The sequence below is a fragment of the Aplysia californica genome, unplaced genomic scaffold (genome assembly GCF_000002075.1).
Source record: "Aplysia californica isolate F4 #8 unplaced genomic scaffold, AplCal3.0 scaffold00002, whole genome shotgun sequence".
In the NCBI taxonomy this organism is placed as follows: domain Eukaryota; kingdom Metazoa; phylum Mollusca; class Gastropoda; order Aplysiida; family Aplysiidae; genus Aplysia; species Aplysia californica.
This window is the reverse complement of record NW_004797272.1, coordinates 1,710,419-1,715,321: the sequence shown is the minus strand read 5'-3', so window position 1 is coordinate 1,715,321 and position 4,903 is coordinate 1,710,419.

Here is a 4,903-nt window from a genome sequence, read left to right as displayed (position 1 = left end):
CATATGAAACAAAATCTGAAGAAACACAACTTTGCTCCTAAGTTAAAAACTTTGCTGATAACTATGCTCCAAATGTAACGCCTGTGTCCATGCCCAAAGCGTTTGTGGTCTACACAAAACCGATGGCATCTAAACAAAATACGTAATATACTAATGAGCACATTTGATGTGAAGTCAAGGATTTGTGTGGTATTTGTGGCTGCTCTGTTTTAAGATGAGTTTGAAGCTATCGTAATAACATTGGAAATAAAGATATTGTTTATTATAACGAAAAAATTATTCATTCATTTGACATGCAATATAAATCCCATCCACCTATTCTGATGAACCTCAATACATGTGCAAACATACTTTAAAGTTTCTTTGATTTTCGCGCAATTTTACTAAGGCGGATTTTTTTAAAGGATAATTTTTAGGTGACCACATGAGGGGCAAATCTTATCGTAGATGAAATACTAATATTCCAAGCGACGCACACGTTCTTTAGCTTTAAATTGCATGAGTGAATTAACACGATAATCGGGTGAATACATTTTTAAGTTTCTTTTGGGTGCCATTGTACATTTGTACATAATATTGACCATATTTTCAATCACGGATAGATGATACATGCGGAGTCTTGCTGTTGAAGTCTTTTTCATGTTCGTTTAATAAGTGTACTCAGGGGGCTCTCGTGGCCTAGAGGTTACGGTGTTCGCCTCTCATTCAATAGGTCTATCGTTCGAACCCGGACAGCGACGGAAATTTGTCTTCTCTGAATTGTCTCCTTTAACTTCCTTTCCTGCTCTTTGGCAATGTTCTGTGGTCTGCTTTCGTCTCCACTTTATGTCCCCGCCCCCCTCACCTCCTTTGCCCCCTCCTGTGGGCCCTGAGTCTTTCTGCAGCATGTCTACTGCTATTCCTTGGCTCCTTCTCACTGCTGTCTTTCAGCCACACCGCTGATCTTATGCTAGGAAAGATCTAGATATACATCTAGCCTTCTCGGACAAAGGCGAAAAATCTCGGAGGTCACGTGTGCAAGTTGCGCACGTTCAAGATCCCTTGGCGGTCCAAAATCGGTAAGAGTGAGCTTCCGCCGCCACTTGGGCAAAATTCAAAATTTCCTACCAACTGAAAATGTTTAATGTGTCCCGCGCGCTCATATGACCTTTTGCAGTTGCGAGCGCGTAAAACACTTAAAATTAACCCCCCCCCCCCCCTAAAAAAAGTAGACCTTTACTCACTGGCAGCTTTGGGATTGTTTACATTTAAACGGGCTGGATAATCTCTAAAGGCCCGGTTACACGCAACGATAAATTGTATCAGATTCGTCGTTTTATCGAACTGTGTTGTCTGTTTGCACGTTCCAATCTATCGTCTATCGTCCAATTTTCTTTCGATTGAGGAGCTCATAAAGCCAACATGTCTCTTTGCGAAGACAGCGATTTGCCTGCTCTCTATGTGAAGGTTTCGAGCTCTTGACCTAATGAATGAAAGGCGAACACTGTACCTCGAGATCATGAGAGCCCCCCTCCCCTGTACATTTTGATTTAAGAGATGAGAACAGTGTCTTTAGAAAAGGGTGGCCATACTGTAGGCCTACCGCATTGTGTGTATACGTAGAAACTTTGGCTTTGTTGACTTGACTGCAGCTGATGTGCAACGCACCGAGTGACCTTGATGCACAGCTTCACTCCTGACGATCAACATATAATAAAATTGCTAAAATATAAATAATAGCGAACCAAGTCAGGTTTCACGCGAGCAACCTTGCTTATTTTGAGACGCTGATACCGAATATGAAATCAATTTTTACCTACGATTTTAAAGATCTTGAGCCCTGAGTTTAGTTCTGCGCGGCGGCAAATTTCAAAGGGAATCTACGTCAAACCATCGTTCAATTGTCCAAACGTTGTACAATTTTACAACATAGAGTTATCTCCTTTTAAACTAAAGTGTACATCTATGGGTTACACCTAACGATTTATCGTATGATCGCTATATCGTTCAGTTTTTGTACACTTTATCGTTACGTGTAACCGGGCCTTAAGCAATGCAAACCGAGCGTTTTTCATGGTGAGACCAGAGAGCTTAGAATTACCTAATATAACTGAACAGTAATTATAAACATCAACAGTGTTAAGCTAAATACGTACTCAGTATTCTGATTGTAACTCATTGGTATTCTGATATTGCATGCTTTAAAGGTAATGGGAATACTTTTATCAAGACGATTAAGATGATAGCAATTTAATGGATGATGATCAGAATGACTGTCGGTATCTTTCTTTGTCATAGATCAGAAGCCTATGTCTTTTACTTCTGATGGATAGTTTTATTTGAGGGAACAAGGGATGTTTATTGTCCAAAAAGATGGAATTAATGTTTCTAGTGCAAGCGACAATGTATAATTCATCGAAGTAGACGCATGCAAGATGTTGAAATTTTGCAAACTTTCGAATTAACCGATTCAATTTTTCTCTATCATAATAATAATAATAATAATAATAATAATAATAATAATAATAATAATAATTGCATTTATATAGCGCATATCCATGCTCAAGAGCTTGCTCTATGCGCTTTACAACTATTATTACCCCAGCAGACCCCCTGAGAACACTCAGAAACATTCTCAGCTTCCGCGGAAGCATACAGTGCAAGCTGCGGATTTCACGCGCTCAAACACTATCAAACTGACAAGATCTTTTACTGTAAAAAGCTGGGTACCCATTTCCACCTGGGTGAAGTGAGGAAAATTTGTGCAAAGTGCCTTTCCCAAGGACACAACGTCGGGTCCCTGACAGGATTCGAACCCACGACCTTACGGTTGCGAGTCTGAGAGCCTAACCACTAGGCCACCGACCTATGCTGTCATACAGGAATTGATTATACTTTTTATGAGAGACTTACTGAGAAAAGGCATTACATTGTATAAGCACAGAGCGAAGTAAACACACCGGGTTGTCACCGAGTAGCGCGCGCTGTCTGTAGACGTGTGGAATCTGTTGTTTGCAATGTATGCTGATTACGTATGATGTTTCTAAGTTTAACTAACTAAACTCTACCAACACATTCATTACCTTAAAAAATTTCAAAGTTCAACTCACTAACCACTACCAACGCCTCCATTCTCAACTAACAACTTTCAATGTTCAGCTCACTAAACACTACCAACACCTTCTTTGCCAATAAACTTTCTAAGTTCAGCTCACTAAAGAGTATCAACACCTTTGTTAGCAATAAAATTTTCAAGTCCAACTCACTAAACACTACTAACGCATCCATTCTCAATTAAAACTTTCAAAGTTCAACTCACTAAACATTACCAACACCTTCTGTACCAATAAACGTTTTAGGTTCAGCTCACTAAACACTACCAATGCATTCTCTAAAACTTTCTAAGATCAACTTACTAAACACTATCAACGCCTTATTTAGGAATAAAACTTTCAAAGTTCAACGCACTAAACACTACCAACGCCTCCATTTTCAACAAAATTTTCAAAGTTCAGCTCACTAAAAATTACCAACAGTTTCATGACCAATAACATTTCTAAGTTCAGCTCACTAAACACTAGATTACTAACATTTCTAAGTTCAAGTTCAACTCGCTAACAAACATCAACGCCTCCGTTCCCAATAAAACTTTCAAAGTTCAGCTCTGTAAACACTACCAACCGCCTTATTTAACTTTAAAATTTCTAGGTACAGCTCACTAAACATTACCAGCGCCTTCTTTACCAAGAAAACTTTCGAAGTTCAGGTTACTATAAACACTACCAACGCTTTCTTTACCTATGAAATTTCTAAGCTCAACTCACTAAACACTACCAAAGCCTTCTTTACCAATACACTGTCTAAATTCACCTCACTAAACACTAGCAACACCTTTATTACCCAATTCCATTTCTATGTTCAGCTCACTAAACACTACTAATGTCTTCTCTAGCTATAGATAGTTCAACTCACTAAACACTACCAACGACAGCATTATCCTAAAAATTTCAAAGTTCAACTCACTGAACCTAAACAATGTCTTCTTTAGCAATAAAACTTTGAAAGTTCAGCTCACTTAACACTATCAACGCCTTCATTACCACTAAAACGTTCTAACATCAACTCGCTAAACACTATCAACGCCTTCTTTACCGATAAAACTTTCTAAGTTCAACTCACTAAACACTCCAATGTCTTCTTTAGCAATAAAACTTTCAAAGTTCAACTAACTAAACACTACCAAAACCTTGTTTACCTTTATAACTCTCTAAGTTCAGCTCACTAAACACTACGAACCCCTTCCTTACCAATAAAACTTTCTAAGTTCAGCTTACTGAACGCTACCAACGACTTTTTTTTTTACCAATACAACTTTCTAAGTCCAACTCGCTAAACACTATTAACGCCTTCTTTACCTTTAAAATTCATAAGATCAACTCACTAAACACTACCAACGCCTTCTTTACCAGTAAACTTTCTAAATTCAGCCCACTAAACACTACCAACACCTTTATTACCAATTACATTTCTAAGTTCAGCTCACTAAACATTACCAACGCCTTCTCTAGCAATAGAACTTTCTAAGTCAACTCACTAAACGCTACCAACGCCTTCTTCACCAATAAAACTTTCAAAGTTCAACTCATTAAACACTGCCAAAGCTTTTATTGCTTAACATCGATCTGTTTTTTAATACTCTCAACACGACCTGTGCTCAGCCGACCCCCCTCGCAACCAACACACAACAAACCCCAATGAACTTAAAAAGAAACGAAAGTCTTCGGCCTGGATTTTCTGGGTTTTTTTTGTTTTGTGTTTTTGTAAAGTATTTTACGGCGCTCGCAACTGCATAAGGTCATATGAGCGCGCGGGACACATTAAATATTTTCAGTTGGTAGGAAATTTTGAATTTTGCCCGGGTGGC